At 36.7% G+C, this 19,025-nt stretch overlaps 1 long non-coding RNA gene across 1 annotated transcript in view; it reads right to left on the minus strand.

Moving 5' to 3' along the window:
* LOC120530018 overlaps positions 1 to 3,628 on the minus strand; it is a 43,521-nt gene extending 39,893 nt beyond the window's left edge. The window contains exon 1 of the long non-coding RNA XR_005633873.1: positions 3,458 to 3,628. This is a non-coding gene — a long non-coding RNA (uncharacterized LOC120530018). The remainder of the gene's footprint in view (positions 1 to 3,457) is intronic.
* Between the last annotated feature and the right edge of the window lie 15,397 nt (positions 3,629 to 19,025).

Consider the following 19,025-nt stretch of genomic DNA (forward strand, 5'->3'; position numbering starts at 1 on the left):
GTTAATGTGGCACCCATTTAATTTGCTTTTATTTTTTTGTAGTAGCTAACTATAAAGCAATCAGCACCTTCAAAATCTCTCTCTCCTTCTCAACGAGTTTAATAGAGTCATTAACATTTGATTACTACTGATTATACATGTTGATATACAGATACAAAAAAAAAGCAGAGTAGAATTAATATTCCATCCACGTGTATATTGAACTATTTTTTTGTATTGAATCATGGGAAGTTGGAACCTATGCTGACTTCAGGAGGTATAAGATGGGAGCAAACCCTAAAAAGAATGCTATTGTACCATATTCTTGCATCCTGCATCTCAAAGTCGATGTGGGAGGAAACTACAAGCACACATGTAAAAAAATGACACAGTCAGAGCTGTGAAGATGCAGCCTTTACTGTTACACTACCATGCTGCCCTTTTCAGCCTTTCATGCTGTGGGCATTTAAAATTATAATGCAAACAATAAAGTCCACAACTAAACGTCTTGAGTGTATGTACAGCAGTGAGTGAAACTTTCGCTTTTTCTCTTTTCAAGTATTTTTTTTTCTTTTTCATTTTTATTGAATTCTTCCATCTCGGATATCCTTGATGCCAGAACAGATTAAATCTTCTGAGACCTATTTGTCTTCCTTCAGTTTTATGTAATTGATCTTCCTTTAGCTGGCTTCCTGTCTTACTACATGTCTGCTATCTGTTCACGTTTGTTATCTAAAAGAACACTGTCTGTTTACCATACCATAGAAAATGTCTTTTAAAGCCTGTGGAATTTATTTACAAAGTCTGCAATCAGCACTGGAGAGTACAAAAATTCCTCCTTTAATTTTGTTTATCATTCACATCTTTCAACATGGAGGTGTCTGGAAGAAACTGCTGATGCACAACTGGAGCAAAGTTCATCAAGTTTGACATACCATGACCAGATTGCTCAGAAGCAATTTTTTGATGCAGTTCCTGAACAAAAGCATATCTTGAGTTTCGTGAGGAAAAGAAAAAAAAATCAAGGATGTCATCTGCAGCACAATACTGAATAATAGAATGGCAATGGTTTCTTTCAGTACAGACTGACATAAAAAAAATCAATGGTCTCCCCAAAATTAATGACTTGTCTGGACATAATGCTGATACTGAAAGTCTGTAACTCCTGTAAAGCTTTGACTGAATTCCAGATGAAAAAAATATGAGCTTTAGACAGTGGAAAGAACAATATTCAGAAACTGAATCTAAATGAACTGAGTGCAGGTGTGTGAAGCGAACCTCACATATAACCAGTTACTGAAGATTATCTTCTAAATGAAACATCTGCAACACACATACAGTATATAATAATAGCAATTATAATTAAAATAACAATTCTTAATGTGGATGCATTGCAATGAATACATTATTATTATAATATGTAGGTATATCATTAAAGTTGGCTATTAAATTATGTCTCCCAAGATAAGCAGATAATAACTTTTCATGTCAGTAAATTTGTAGTCCAATATTAATTTCATATAAAAACTTTTACAGAACACTATGCATTTATGTGGTAATTTAATTTACACTCAGAAACGGGCGAGTTCAACAAGATGTATCAATCATGTATGATCTCTTGATAGCAATATATTTTTAGGACTGTTTTTCTGTAGCAAAATTTAGTACTCTCACAAATCATGTTCAGTATAAACCTGGATATCTTATTCAGATGAGCCTTCATCAGTATCTTATAGTTCTGTGCTGATGCATCCCACTAAAACAGACAAATAGCATTTTTCTGGTGCCAAACTGTTAATCTATTGCAGAACACACACACCTACCCACGCACTCACACTCACTAATAATGGCTAGTTTAGCGACCATAAATTCACCTAACAAGTTTATGTTTAGAAAAAGCGTACAGACCTGGGGAAGAATGTGCAAACTTCATGCTAGCACTACCCTAAATTTGAACTTATGATGATTTATAATTTTGTTATAGGCAAAACTGTCTTGGTGGAATTTTCTTGACATTATTTAAAATTTAAAAATGAATTTCACCAAATTTATTATCACTGATTGATCAGAAACTATAAAACAAAATTAAATAAATTAAAATTAAATGAGAAATGGACAAAACTATTATAAAGCATGAAGGAGCACAGTTGTGTAGAGTGAAAAACTGTTTACTGTGTTGGCTTAGTACATAGTAGCCAATAATGCGAAGCTGCAGGCGACCTAGAAAGCCCAACTTATATTAGGGTGAATAGGGTGGGTAGTCAAACATCAACAGCAACAATTATTTCTATAGCCCCTTTTTATATAAAACATGTAGCTCAGATTGCATCAAACAATGTTAAGGAAAAAGATTGCATGGAAAAAAAAAGACAACCAATTATAAACAAAGGAGTATTTAAATGGAAAAATGAATGAAATACTTAAAATAGCAAAGAAGAATAAATGAATGAGCCCTTACATCGGAGTCACCAACTCCGGTCCTGGAGGGCCACAATGGCTGCAGGTTTTCATTCTAACCCCTTTCTTACTTAGTGCACTGTTTTTGCTGCTACTTCTTTTGAATTAATTGATTTGTTTTTTAAGATTTGTTCCCCTGAATTTCTTCATCGTTCCTCTGAATTGCTTAATTTCTTTCCTTAAATGGCCCCCAAACAGAAATTAAATATGAAGTGAATAAGCCAACAGAAGACCAACTAAATCAATTAGACTGCAACCAGTTACTTTATTTGGTGCCAATTCCTGTCGTTAATTAAATCAGTTCCTTAATTCCATGGCTTGTTGTTGCTCTTATTGTGCAATAGCATACATTTCTGAAATGGCTGATTTTCTCTTTTCTAAGATCACTGTTAAAATGTGGACCTGAGTAGATCAGTATTCCTGAGACCTTCACCTTTCTTTATTTTCAGATATTGTATGATGGACACAAATTGCTGGTCATGTATTGGTTCATTTTTTATCTCATTATTGTTTGGTTACTAATTAAGGAAAAAGAAAAAATTAAGGCATCTGAGACTTCAAGAGCAAGTCAAATAAAATTAATTCAAAAGAAGTTAATTAGGAGTAAAAACATCACTAATTAAGAAAAGGGTTAGAATGAAAACCTGCAGGACTGGAGTCTGAGAGTCCTGATCATACTGATGGCTATTTGGAATTATATTTGTTGATGTCTTTACCCAAATCCTTAAAGGAATACTCCACGTAAAAAGTTCGGGACCCCTGCCATACATAACATAGATAAACAAATAACAGATAATACTTAGTTATTCTTAATTATAAACTAAATAGCTCAATTAATTTTTAGATTTCTAATGATTATAATAATAAGTTGAATGTTATGGTCAGATAGCCAGGGAGGACAGAAAAACAAAACCTCTAGCCAGCAAGATGTTGTAGAAAAAACAAAATCTGCAGGGGCTTCAAGGTCAAAAGACCACCTGCCCCGCACTAGGCATCCTACCAAACAACTCTAGTTCCTTACTCTTTTTATGCTTTGTCCGAGTATCCACGAGCATTCCAACATCACAGACAGCTGCAGAGTATCTCGATCAGATGGCAGTGGTGCAAAGCACTACTGCAGAAAACCTGGAAATGAAAACAGAGTATTGTAGAGTTTAGTAATAATTGCAAATCTAAGAAGTAAATGACATTGAAGTACTGTACATATATAATCTATTCGAACCAGAGTTAAAAAGCAACTATGAAAAATCCAAATAAAAAAATAGGTTTTTGAGTTTTTTTTTAAATTGTTCCACGGTATTAGCCTAGTGTATCTCTGGCAATCCAGATCTTTGGTGCATAAACAGTAAAAGAACTCTTCAGCACTTACTTTATGCTAGACTGTTGAAATAAAAATCAAACAGGTGTTTATATATATATATATATATTTTTTTTTATAGATTGTAACTATAGGAATACAAGAGTCAGGCAGTCCAAAATGTAAGAAGGAGCAAGATTATTCAGAGCTTTAAATACTATACCGTTTAACAGTATTATAAAATTGATAAAATTGATTATAAAATTGATTCTAAAGGACATAGGTAACCTATGAAATGATGTTAACATTGGTGAGATGTGCTCAGATTTTCTTTTGCTGGTTAGGATTCTTGCTGCTGCATGCTGAACTAACTGCAACCAATTGATGTCATTCTTAGGTAGTATTGCGTTACAGTAATCTATTAGCTAAAAAGAAAAGCGTACATTCATTTGTCAGCATCTTGCAATGTTATAACAGGTCCAAAGAAAAAATGAAGTCCTGCTGATATGGTTAATGTGCGATTGGAAGTTTAGGTCAGAGTCCATAATAACTCCTAAATTCTTTATTTCTGTTTTGACTTTTAATTTCAAGTGATCAAATTTACTTTTAAAATCCTCAGTTTCTTTCTATAACTAAGACTTCCATTTTTTCCTCGTTTAGCTTGAGGAAATTACTACTCATCCATTCTGTACTGTAAGTTAGACATTGGATCAGAGGGGAATCTTTTCGGAACTGTTTAACTTTCCTTTAACAGTAAATTCCCAAATGTTCTCTGTTACTCAGTTAGATATAAAAAAATCATCTCAGATACAAGCCACATGTAGTCCTGTTGCTGGTGGTCTTCTAGAACAGGGGTTCTCATTCTTCTGTCTTGGCGTACCACACACATGAATTTAAATCTCCAGAAAATGCAATGTTTTGTTCAGTCTCCAGAAAATGCAATGTTTTCTTCAGTCTTATATTGTTAAGTACTGAAATCTTATTAGTTAAAAATTGAAGCCCATATCTCTTTATCCATCCAAAAATATTGCATTTTGGGGGTTTTAACAAGGTATTACAAATATTTTTATGCATATGTGTTTTTTAATTTTTCTTATTTACACCTAATTTTTTATTGTTTATAATGTATGAACAGTATTGTGATTATGCATGGAATAAAAATTATAAAGCATTAAATTTCAGTATCTTTCATTTACAAAAACTAAACAATTCAGAAGTTGAATTTCATGTGTGGCAGAGATGATGGATTTCCTCTCAGACCCCAGCCTTTGGGTCCTTACACCATGGAATTAATATGTGCATATACACATTTTTTTGCTTAAACTATTTTTCCATTGAGAAATAAACACTGCTTAAAACCAATACTAAAAAATTTAACATTTTTGTAATCGCTGCATGAATTAGTAATTATTAAAATAATTCATAATATTTTATATATACAAACTTTTTGTTGCTGCTTTTATAAAAACAGTTTGCAAAGGTTTCTCAGAAATTGATTTGTATCAGGTTTATGACATTTGCTGTCATGACATTGCATCAGTGTGCCTTGTTAATAACACAGCAATAAAACTTAATATGAAATCCACAAGTCAAATTAATTCAGATGTCAACTGTCATATTAATTTATTTTCCAAATCTTTCCCTACGTGTTTTAGATTTATCCTAAGGTTGCCTTTGTGAAATCAAATTTGTCAAGCGTAAATTCATAATTGTCAGAATCTTGCAATGTAATAACAGGTCCAAAGTAAAATGAAGTCCTGCCTGATATGGTTAAGTTACCCCACGTTTAGTGATCAGAGTCAATAATAACTCCTATACCTGTGTATTTCTGTTTTGACTTTTAATTCATTGAGTTTTACCGACTGTAACTTCAAAAATCAGTCACAAATGCAGATGGCATTACATTCATTGCAGAATAATTCAAATAATAAACATTACTTTGGTTTCAAAAAACCCAGTGATCGATACAAATTTAGTGTTTTCTGATACACCTTTAGTAATCAAGTGAAAGTAAATAAGTGACCAGTTGACAGCTTTGCCCATCTCTTCACCTGAGTGTACAAAACATGGTCTCAGGTCAGAAAATACAACTACAAAGTTTATCATCAACTTTTGGCCCAAGGTGCACTAGTACTAGATACACTTATGATCTCCTTGTGTTTGAATATTGTATATAGGACAATCCATGAATAGCTCAGAAATCCATTAACAACTCATCATTCTAGTTCAGATCCGAGAGCCGTTCCTCCCAATCATGCCCACATGGAAACTCGAGAGCAGCAGAGAAACAACCCAAGATCGAGAAGTTTGGTTCTAGAACCCATGCTGTGTTGAGTGACAGCAACTATGCCTCGTTGGTGTTTTTCCACCTCCTGCATATGCTCAGGCTCCAGAGAGGTAATGTTTAAAGTTCCCAAAAACAGTCTCCATTGCCCGCGTCTACTTCATGTAGGTGTTTCCTGCCTCCGGCCTTACTAAACTGGCATCGCATCCATCCCTCACCCTTCGTCTTACACATTGTGTGCCCACAAGATGGCTCCACATCACCATTTCAGGGTGAGCCTGATTGGGTTACGTGGATTGACTAACCACCCAGCGCTTGCCAGCATATGCCACCTTCAGGCTCTGTCTGATCTTTTCAACCCAAATCTGTTCGCCAAGGGAGACCCTACCAAGAGCACAAAGCTTCTGACGACATATCTGTGAGCATCACTAGAGAGCACACTTCAAGGTCCACCACTTCCAGGTGATGGTCCAGAGTGGGGTTTATATATCATATTAATGGCATTTTGTATTGCTTTGTTACCCAAAAGCAAAATGAAGATATTCAATTAAATATGTTTAACTTTGTAACTGTATATTTACAAAAAATGCAGAAATTAGAAAAATAAATAAGTAAATAAAAATGCATGTCTTTAAAGAAAAATGGTTATAAGGTTGAATACTTTTTTGTAGTGCACATTGCATAGAGTGGTATTAAAATTTCAGTCTTCATGTGTTCAGATTACATTTTTTATTTAATACTGTATTGACTGAAATGGTATTTAATCAATTAATTATAAGGCCGAATGATGAATTATATTGGCCATTAGACATGAAAGAAGCAATGACAGTAACACATGATGAAATGAAATATACTATTAAAACTACAATTTAAATACCAATAAAAATATCTTCACTGCCAATACAATTATATTACTGAGTGTAATAGATAACTATGTTAACAACGTTAAATTTGAATTTCAAACAAGCAAATAATTTTTCATTTAAGATATCCTCCACAATTGCCTTCATGCTTAACCAACCCCTGGTGAGGTGATAACAACAGGCCTATCAGGACAGTTGCTTGCAGAGTGATCACAACACAAGTTATATAAATTCAAAAAATGAGAAGTATTAAATCTTTAACAATTATAGTATATGGAGAATTTAAAGTTAAAATGTTATTAAAACTATATTTAATATTGAAGTGATGTGAAAATAGAACTAATGATCAAACAAGGCAGTACTCATATTCTAAATAAATCTAATTTTATTCAAGGACCAATAATTATAGTAAAGTATCTATCTATCTATCTATCTATCTATCTATCTATCTATCTATCTATCTATCTATCTATCTATCTATCTATCTATCTATCTAATTAAATAATCTAAACATCATCAATTAAAATTAATCAAACAAAGGAAAATAACATTAATTAAGCTACATTACATACATGTACTAAAAACCCAAAGCACCCTGTGGTGCGTGATTGAGACATTGCACTCGCAGAGATAGACAAAAAGGGAGCCATCACAGTAAGAAGGGGTCAGAAAAGAAAAGGTCCGAGGTGATTGAAAAAGAGGTTAAATGGGGAAGGGAAGACGGCACGAGGAAGACAGGAGAGTGTCAGTGCATGAAGATGAGACACAGAGGGAGAGAGAGAGAGAGAAAGAAGGCAAACAGCCAGGAGGTAGTCCCTCAATTGTGCATGCAGCTGATGCTCAGGGGCTGAAGGAGGTTACTCTGGGAGCTGGAGAGTGGTGTGGTACTTGGCTGGAGCAACTCGCTGCATAAGGCCGGAGAGAGGCTGCGTGGCTTTAGGAGAATGGAAGGCTCCTGCAGTTGGAGCCACAGACCGCACAGATTCAAGCCTGGCAGCAGGAGTCTGAGGCTTGGGGATGGTGCCCTTCAGTGAGCCAGAGACGGCTGTAGGGGCCTGAGCCTAGCAGCAGTGCGGAAGGTTGGCTGAACTGCCAGTTGGACTCATCCTTGGCTGCAAGGACCCACTTAGGGTTAATGCTAAGGAGACATCAACTTTTAGGGTTACACCATGCTCATGTTTTTATGGCAAACTTCTTGCCAAGCAAATTTAACCACATTTTTATTGGGTTAATTAATGGATTGTTTAATTCTCCACCAAGACCTTGATTTTATGGATTCATTATTTTTTGAACACACTTTACTTTTGCATACTGTTTAGGTTTTTGATGGTTTTAATAAAAGCACTTGGCACCTTTATGAACGTACCCCTTTCTTTGTGTGAGTGTTCTCATCCATTGGCTCCTCCCTCGGGTACGTTATCAGTGGTAGTGGGTTCAAGAGGCTCCTGGGGTGCAACCACTAGCATGGTGCCGACCCACACAATGACTGACAATATTCAGCTCAAGGAATTAACTATTACAGAAAATTGAAAGGCAGTCTAGAAATAAGTTTATTAATAGAAAGGCAAATATATATTAAAGATGCTAAAACATAAATATGTGTGCCATATGACCATAAAATAACCCTTTCTTAATGGGATCAAAGGGATGAGATATGACAGTCATTCATGATAAAGTTCACTTTTGCACATTTTGCAAGTATTGACAAAGAAAGATTAACATAACAAGTCTTTACTATCTTCTTGTGCAGCTGTGGACATCTGCGTCTTATGACTTTCAAATGGAGAAATTCTACTAGTTATGCCATTTTGGACTGCTGGAAAAAATAAAAGGTAAAGTACCACTTCTGGTTAGCGGAAATAGCACAAAACCTGATAGAAATCTATGTTTTGTACCTAATACTTGTATGCAAAATTTGGTTGACTTAAGTGAAAGCGTACTCAAGTTATTATGTTTACATACACACACACACACAGACGGACACACAGACATAATTCCAAAAATGGTATTTTTGGACTAAGGGAGGTCTAAAACGTCGAGATTCATATAATTCTCAAAATTGAATTTTTGGAGGATTCCAATACAAGGTTGTCCAGATCTAATTATGCAGATCCAGATCGTCTGGATGACTTTGATTTATGCGGGGACGATTCCAGTTCGCCGCAAAGACGATTCTTCATGTCGTCAGTTTGCACACTTCTCGATGGTCTGGGAATTTTCGAGTGATTTTCTATGTAATAAACTTAATAAGTTATAGCGTAATGAAAATGGCATAATTAGATCTGGACCACCTTATACTTTCCCTAAACTTTAAATACAAAAAAGTTGGGGAGGTCTAAAACATTGAGATTCAGCAAAATCTCAACATCAAATTTTTGGACGATTACAATACTTTTTTTATACTTCACATACAGTATGAGAAAGTAAAAAGTGACTTATTTGTTTGTGTCAAGACATTCTGGTACATTTACTTATCAATATGAAAATGGGTCTCTACTCATTTTAATTCACTGTAACTTTTTGATGGTTTCTTGCTTCCCAACTTCCAGCCCTTCAAATTAGTGAAGCGAACTGCTTTTCACCTTGGTTTGTGGGCATTTATAGCTCCACCAAAGGCATAATTCAAAGGAGTGGTCCTCAGATTCTCTCCATGTATTATGGTATTACATTTGTGTATGTATTTTTTATGTTGTTTTTGGGTTATTGTGTGTTTTATTTTTACATATTTTCTGTTATGTTTGTAAATGTTCTCTGTCTTTTTAAATGCTTTGCTTTATTGGGAAGAGTCCAAAGCGGTGAGGCCAACTAGACGTCACTAATTCTGGGCCCTCTTCTGGCTATTTAATTCAGCTGAAAAGCCATAGCATTGGGAAACATTTGTTGTGGCAGTGTGGTGTGTTTCTGGCATTTCAAACATTTTTCTGTTTGTTTCAAAGGTTCTGACTATTGGACTGTGTTTTGGATTTTATTTGGATTACATTTTAGGCAACTGCTTTTCTTCTTTGTTTGCTCTATTGAATTTTGTGCATTATTTTCTATTTTTTGTAATAAATCTTTAATTTTTAAAACAACCTGTTAATATAAGCTGAGAGGTGACAGTTATCCTTCCTGTTACAGGGTTTTTACTATATTTTGGAATTTTTAGAATTATTTAGTCAGCTGCCCATTTTTGGCTTGCTCCATCACATGGCCTTAGGGCCCTGGGTGAAGTCAAGTAAACTTGTGTTAAGCAGACCACTGAAGATCCTGACCTACTTGAGGAGCTGCTTTTTTTGGGAAACTCCAATCATGACACCATGTTTTTGGTTTCACTACTTGGGTTAACTCCTGGTGCTTGAACATCCGATATCTTCCTACAAAATGAAGAAGGCAATGCCTGTGGCATCTGGAGTCCTCAATCTCCATTTTATTTCTTGTACTCTCAGGGCAATCAGTGCAAGAAGATACCATGATTTGTGAAAATACACATATTTGTTTGTATACCTTTTCTTGTTTAAGTTTTGTGTTTATGTTGAATTTCTTTTAGAGATACTATACTTATAAAAAATTTGTAGGACATGAGGATCTTAAGTGGAAGTCCACAAAAGAGTAAATTGACTTAAATATTATTAATTTTTAGTTGAAATTATTTTAAGATTTCAAACCTACTCCTTAAATAATATTTTGTTATTATGATAGTTGTAATCAGTCCTCAATCGATAATTATAAAGATGACCAGTAAAATCACCTTTATTAAAGTCAACTGAAGTATAAAAACTATGCATCTAAATAACTGAAAAAAAGATTATCATGCATATTGTAACCACTTTGTACTCTATCACAGTAAATGTATTTTCTTCTGATTAAAACATAACAAAAAAGTTTTTGGCTTTTTTTTTGTACCATAAAATTCTAACTTTGAATTAGCACACATCACTTCAGAGAACTTAGTTTGAATATTAATCCCGTCAGACTACATTTAATGATGGATGGATAGATGGATTTAGTGAGTTTTGAAGCCTGACTGCTTCTTCTCAAAAAAGAAATACGACCCATTATCATTTTACCCAAACAGTTCTTTACGGTTTTGAGAAAAGAAAATCACACTTTAACTGACACCTCCACAAATTTGATTGAAGTGCCCTGAAAGACTGTGACCTACATGCTAAATGACCTCTAAAAGGCTTACATACCAAATAAATGCTTCCTCTCCTGGAGAATGTGGACAAAACTGTGAAATACACAGTACTTAAATGAAAAGAAAGAATTGTAAGGTTACAGCAGCTGTGCTATAATGACTATCTCTAATTGATTCCAGATAGACCAGGGAACAGACTTGCTAAATCGAGGCCATTTCAACCCATATAAATTCATTCTGTCTCTGATGAAGGAAGAATCCTGCCTCAGGGGCAGAAACTGTGAAATTTTTATCTAATTAACATGTTTGACAGTCTCTTCAGAGTCAACCTAAAGAGCTAGCATTACATACTGTAAAAGCACTTGATTAATGGTGTTGCATTTCCCAAATCATCTATGAAACAGATGAAAAGTGCACTACTTGATCAAACTACTTATAATGGTTTCTCATCTTGGTTTTCATCTGACTATTAAAGGTGCTTTATTGAGTGTGCAAAATGCAATATTCATAGACCTGTTGCATGCTTTTTTTGTTACCCATGATAGTGTCTTTTTTGAACTTTCTTGTCAAAATTACACCATCAATTTAGAGAAAACCGTCTGAGAGTACCTTGCATCACAGCAATCAACATAAACTCTGGCTGATTACTCCTGCAAACCACCACTTCCTAACCTTTTGCAAATAACTATGCTAGTTTCTGTCTATAAAGAAAATACTGAATATCACAATGTGATAACTTGATAAAATTTACCTTGGAGACAAACTCTTTTGTAGTAGCTATCATCACTTGAATAGATAGATGAAACAAAAAAATCATTAGTTCCCCCTTATCCCTGAAGGATATGTTCCATGACCGTTGATACTACAGGGAAAATGGAGTTAGGGTCGGTGAGACACAGGCTCAGTAGGAGGACTGGTGGGGTGAGATAAGGTTAAGTGGATGCAGGGGCCCTATGCTCTCGTTTCTCAAGTTTCTGTAAAGATTATTCCTCAGGTTCAACTACACAAAACTTGTGAGTTTTACTTTCTGTTCAATCAAAATCAATCATCTTCTAGGGCTCTGCCACAAGCCATGAGTGACTGTTGATGTGCTATTCTGGGGACCTCACTCAACCATCCAATCAGTAGTGGCCAGAGGTGGTGTGTACAAAGGGCAGGAACTCAGAGCAAGCTTACACTTACTGGGAAATTCTCATTTGGTGGGAAGAATTGCAAGCCCCAGCCCACATCATCAATGGTGTTTAATGGCTTACCCATTCCTCTTGGGCACCAGGTAGACATATGTTGAATCATTCAGTACAGCGCATGTGCAGCTGCTGCAGATCAAAGGGCACTACAGACCTGTTATTGCTGCTTCATGATAGGCCTTTTAAGTGACTGCGAGTGTTTACAAAATGGGTTACACAGTTGTGGATGTGGATTAGTGAATCCTTAGCCTGGTTTTACTGTATTAGGTAAAGTAAATGTTATATTTATAGGAACAGTGGACAGCTGGATAATTCATGCTGAATGTGGTTCAACAAGTGGGCGTGCGGTTAATTCAACTTTATGAATTTAGAATGTTTGGATTTTTTGAATTTAACATTTTAAAACCATGGATAACTGAAACCACAAACAACATTAAGTAGAAAAAGAGTGACAGAGCAGGAAAATATACTTCCCTTCTGTGCCTACCTAAACTGGTACTCAACCCCCATATTGCCCGGTTTTCTGTTTTTTTCACTTCCAGATTGATTTTGTATTGATTCTGACAGAAAGTAAACCTTTGGCTCAAACTCTTCTCTCAGTTCCAGACACCAGTAACCTTAAAGCTCATGTTTTGGAAATATGACAAAAACAAGAATTTATGCTACTTTCCTACATTTGTATTCCATATGAAATCATATAAATTCAGTATCAGCACCCTCTTGTGAAATTTGGGCCTTTCTATAAAAGCCCATATGGACTTAGTTCATCAGCTCAATAACAAGGTCTACTGCAGGGAAGCCATATGTACCCATTCTTCAGTTTTAGGTAAAAATTATTTTAGAGTTCAAAGAAAGGTAATTTTTAAATATTTTGACTGTCATCGAGATTTCAACTTTTGGTTTAGAATTTTTGCAAAGTTACAGCTACTAAGGCCTGCAACTAACAATGTCTCAGAATGGTAGTATAGGCATTTGATAAGATGGCTATGACTTGCTGTCCCCCGCCCCTCCATCATACCCTCTCTGTCCCCTCCATCTTCCATCCTTAACAAAGCTAAAATTAAAAAAATATGGATTACCTGCCCTCTGTATGCCTGAAACACACAGATTTCTGACAACAAAAGTGAACCAATAAATCGCAAACCTGCCCATAAACCAGTCAAAGAAGGAAAAAATAATAAAAAGGTGGGCAATTAGCTTGTAGTAAACAATTCAAAATCACTTCCAGGGTGATTCTTGAACCAAGACAAACACTGAAACACTTATAGGCCCAGGTCTTCTTAAACGCCTGAGTTCTATGTAGTTCTGGCTCAAAGAAAGAGAAAAAAGATTTTAAATGAGAAAGGACTGGGCGATAGATGAGGTGAATAAACATGCTGAAGTCATACCAGGAACCAAACTCATACCATCAGGGACCAAAACATTAATCAAAAATCAAAGTTCAAAGACATAAGAGATCAAAAAGTTGTACATTCAACTTCAGCTTTATTGTCACATGTACTCAGAACAATGAAAATCTTATTCTGTGAGTCCTGCAGCAAAACACAAGAATACAGTAATCCCTCCTCGATCGCGGGGGTTGCGTTCCAGAACCCCCCGCGATAGACGAAAATCCGCGAAGTAGAAACCATATGTTTGTGTAGTTATTTTTATATATTTTAAGCCCTTATAAACTCTCCCACACTGTTAACATTATTAAAGCCCTCTAGACATGAAATAACACCCTTTAGTCAAGTTTAAACTGTCCTCCATGACAAGACAGAAATGACAGTTCTTCCTCACAATTAAAAGAATGCAAACATATCTTCTTCTCTTCAGGAGCAGAGAATTTCAGAGGGAGAGAGAGAGAGAGAGCTCGCAAAGAAAAGCAAACAATCAAAAAATCAATACTTGTGCTTTTAAGTTTGCCGCGGCATTTTTTAGAGGAGCGTTAGTATCTTCTAAGCAAACAGCCTCTTTGCAAACAGCCCCTCTGCTCACATCTCCTCCGTCAGGCGCAGAGAACGTCAGAGAGAGAGAGCGAGATTAAAGCAACAATCAAAAAAACAATAGGTGTGCTTTTGTGCTTTTAAATATGCCGAGCACCGCAATAAAGCGGCATTTTTTTAGAGGAGCGTCAGTATCTTTTAAGCAAACAGCCTCTGTGCAAACAGCCCCTCCATCAGGCGCAGAGAATGTCAGAGAGGGTGAGAGAGAGGCAGAGACAAGCAAACAATCAAGCTCCGCGCGGGATGCATATCTTATATCATTGAGGAGTTTTAGTTAATATGTAATACATACTCTGATTGGGTAGCTTCTAAGCCATCCGCCAATAGCGTCCCTTGTATGAAATCAACAGGGCAAACAAACTGAGGAAGCGTGTAGCATAAATTAAAAGACCCATTGTCAGCAGAAATCCGCGAACCAGCGAAAAATCTGTGATATATATTTAGATGTGCTTACATTTAAAATTCGTGATAGAGTGAAACCGCGAAAGTCAAAGCGCGATATAGCGAGGGTTTACTGTACACAACAAAAGAAGAATACACAATAAACTAAAACATTCAGGTGAAAAAGAGATGCAAAAACAAACAGAAATAAGAGTGCATGTGCAAATAAATAAATGATTCAATGTAAGCTCTGCAGGTATATGGGCTCAAGATGGTCTTCCAGACACAAGCTAGCCTGTGGTGCTGAGGGGAGAAGCAGTGGATGTGTTTATTTACAAACCTGATGGCATAAGGGACAAAACTGTCTTTTAGCCTTGATGTTCTAGCTGCTATGCTCTTATAGCATCTTATAGCATCTCATATTGTTGGTGGGTTGTGTCCTCAATAATGTTATGGGCCCTCCTAAGAACTGGAAGTTATGGATGTCCTCTGTTGCAGGGAGTGCTGTTCCAATGATAATTTGCGCTGATTTTGCCATCCGCTGTAAAAGCCTTGAGGTCCCATGCTGTATTGTTCTCAAACCATGGAGTAGGTGAGAATACTCTTAGTTTTTCATCTGTAGAAGTTGCTGAGTCCTTGGCATGCAAAACTTCCTCAGCCTTCCCAGAAAATACAAATGCTACTGGGCTTTCCCTGCCAGGTGAGTGACGTGGCAGGTCCAAGTGAGATCCTCAGAGATGCTAATAACAACAAATTTAAATGTAGCCAGTCTCTCCACCTTGTGGTAAAGCAGGTCTGTGGTTCAAAAAGAATGGCTGTTTTAATTAGTGAATAAATAAATAATGAACATGTTCACGCTGGGGAGTGGGAACAGGTGCAAGCAATCTGCTGGGAAGACGCCCTGTCTCCAGGTTGGTGCGAGGCGGTCACCCGTCAGTGTGTTGCCTTGCTAGCACATGCAGGCAGTCTGATTGCCTTGTTATCAGCCTGGGGCGGTAATCAGGCGATCACACCTGCAACTGCTCCCCCAGCCTATAAAGGGGAGCATGATAAAGAGAAGCAGAAAAAAAGAACAAAAGAGTAGAGGTTAAAGGACAGAGAGAATGGTAGGAGCAGCAGCAAGCAGGTGCTTGGTGAGAAGCAGGTGGATGGGAATGGTGCCCCAGGAGGTAGCATGTGGCCAGCGCTCTGGAGGTGGCACAAGGATCACTATTGATGAGCAGCCAGGTGCAGGAGTGATGATTACACTAAGGAAGATCCTCTCGCCAGGTGTAGCCAGTGACTGGCAGCGTCGGGAGAACGGCATGCTTTCGTTGTGTGGAGCCTGAATTGGTAGTGATGGGAGTGGGAGCATGGTTCGGTGACTCTCCGTGGAATGCCGTGGATTGGGCGGCAAGGACACAGGCCAATTTTGAAGGATGTCTGTGCCTGTTGGTGGTCATCTCTTTGTACTGCAAGGTTCGTGTAGGGTAAGCTGGAGAGGTATCCGTTTTAGAAGGGAAGTCCCGGAGATGAGCATTTTAAAGACTCCTGTCTGAATTTTCACCTCGTGTTAATGGGTTTTTTAATTCAGATTTTAACATCCACCAGCACTTTGATGTTTTTATGGAATATTTATTTATTTAACTTTTTTGAGCACTGCACTTTTTGAACACTTGTTATTGTTTGATTTTTTTTTAAAAAAAAAAGCTCTTGCACTTTTCACAATTTCCTTGCATGGTGTCTTTTGCCCTCATCAGCTCAGCTCATCTGGTTACATTATCAACAGTGTCAGGTTTAAGAGGCTCCCATTACGGAAAAGGAAGCCAACCTGCACCGTTACACACCTCATTCTCTATAATGTACAGAGGTGGGTGCTGACCTCTCTTCCTCCGTGTGTCAATAATAATCTCTATTGTTTTTATGGTGATAAGAAAGATATTACTGTTGTGACACCACTCTGCAAGGCCAGCCACCTCCCTCCTGTATACTGACTCATCTCCCCCAGAAATTAGTCCAATGATGTCTGCAGATTTAACAATACTTGTGTTATGCTGGGAAGTGACACAGTCATGGGTAAAGAACGTGTACAAGATGGGACTCAAAACACATCCTTGTGTGGGTTCCTTTATTTATGACTATTGTTTTGAAAATGTTGTTCCCCAGCCTGACTGACTGGGGTCTGCCCGTTAAAAAGTCCAGCACCCAGTTGCAAAGAATATGTGGCACACCTAGAGTGGAGAGCTTGTTGGTGAGCTTAGCTGGTATCTCAGTGTTAAAAGCCAAACTATAATCAATAATCAGCAATTGAGCATAGCAGTCCTTATTCTCCGGGGGTGTAAAGAACTATATGCAAAGCTGTACTAACTGCATCCTCTGTCGACCTGTTTCGTCTATACACAAACAAAATGAAAGTTTAGCTCACAGAATCCTTATCTCAGACAATGCATAAATAGATGGGTCAAATTTTATACCATCACTTAAAATTATGTTTCAATCGGGGCTCACATGAGCTTTAAGATCTCCATAGAAACACTACAACGTAAGGCAAAGACTGTAACAAAATAATAATTGCATTGTGGAAAAAGGAGAAAATATTTCAACTTTTAAATGACACATTCTGAAGAAAAACACATTTCATATTCAGATTCCTTGTGGTAAGAAACCTTTAATTTGATTCATATTTTGTCACAAAAAAGCCAGGAATTTCTTTAAAAATGAAGAAAAGCTTGCATTATAACAAAAAAGACTAGGTCTCTTAATAATAATAATTAATTATATTTATACAGCACTTTTCTAACTACTCAAAGTGCTTCACACGGACAGTGAGGCACATGCAGTCTCCCAGCACTGATTCTGGGTGATTATACAATATTTGAGGATGTGGACTAGGAGTTGCAGATGCTTGTTGTTTGAAACGGTTGCAACTTTTTATCAAACTATACATCTCTGGTGGGCAGGGGGCTATGTTGATGGGTTTTGATGACAAATGACAATGATAAGTGATAAACCATTATTATTAAGCTATATTGAACACATACACAACCTTATTATGCCCAAAGTGGTATTGCTGCACTTTTACAGAATGGTCATTATTCTTCAAGCGGAACTTCAAAAGCAAAGAATCAAGAGCTGCAGGATAATGATCATCCATTTGGAGTCCTACAGCATGCCATTTGGTCTCAACTGCTAGGGCACACTTGTGTTCCATCAGTAAGGGATTCAGAACCCTTAGCACCCACTTAATCACTTATTGTGGTGATTCAGAACACCCAGCACACCTCTTCCCTCACTAGGAGTTCCCATTCATGCATACTGGCCACAAAATCCTTAAACATCAAAATGCCTGTGCCTGACAAATATTTAAAATGCTGAGACCATTGCTTGCGGAACAATGTATTTGACTAGCATGTGAACTCTGCTCACCTCTTCTCTGTTTCTTGTTTACATCGACCTTAAGTTTGCTGAATGCTTCTATGGTATACACTAGGGCTGTCAGAGGGAAATTCAGAATTATTTCAGCAAGAAATTCATTTTCTTGCAATCAAGAAAATATGATGTGATATATTAAACTGGTGAATTGAAAGATGCATATCTGTTGGGTTCTCAGGGGTTTTGATGTTTCTTATACAAAGCTTAATAGCATTGAAAAGCTAGGTGTTCTTCTTCAACATTCTTCTTCAAAACCATGAAATAAAAATATTGGAAATATACACCGCAGAAGCTTATTAGACCATCTGTGTAGAGAATTCAGGGGCATCAATCAATCAGTCTTTACTTGAATAGTTGGTTTCAATACAAGGATGCTGCGGTGGGCTGGCACCCTGCCCAGGATTGGTTCCTGCCTTGTGCCCTGTGTTGGCTGGGATTGGCTCCAGCAGACACCCGTGACCCTGTGTTCAGATTCAGTGGGTTGGAAAATGGATGGATGAATACAAAGATGAGTAGATCTAAATATAATTAGATAAAGTATAATAAAAAAATGAATACATGCTAAATTAAGGGGGCAAAACATTTTCAAGAGTCTACAAGGTAAATATGAATTGATGGCACATGGGAGTTAATTGACAGGAATAATTAACTAAATGAATTAAATGTTAACACTCACGAAATTTCACTGCCAACTGTAGAGAGAATGTTTCTGAGAGCATAAATGCAAAGCTAAGTGAGGAGCAAAATGTGTCATGAAATTTTTGATAAAGGCAGTATAAGAGGATGTCAGATATCGGGATTGATGATTCGTAGCAGGGAAAATTGTGATTTTGGAAGCAGATTGTACAATATTGCACTAGAACCAGTATAGACAAAGAAATAATTAAGTTGACGTTTCATTGAATTTATTCCATGTTTGAACTCTGTCAGCAAAATTCTGAACCTATTACAATGCTTCATATAGAAATATAATGAAAGTAGATTCCAGTAATTTTATAAAAATGACAATGTAATTGAGAGTTTTATCCTTATAGGAAGAAACAAAAGGTCTAGGTCTACCA

Source organism: Polypterus senegalus, chromosome 5 (assembly GCF_016835505.1).
Source record: "Polypterus senegalus isolate Bchr_013 chromosome 5, ASM1683550v1, whole genome shotgun sequence".
NCBI lineage: Eukaryota > Metazoa > Chordata > Cladistia > Polypteriformes > Polypteridae > Polypterus > Polypterus senegalus.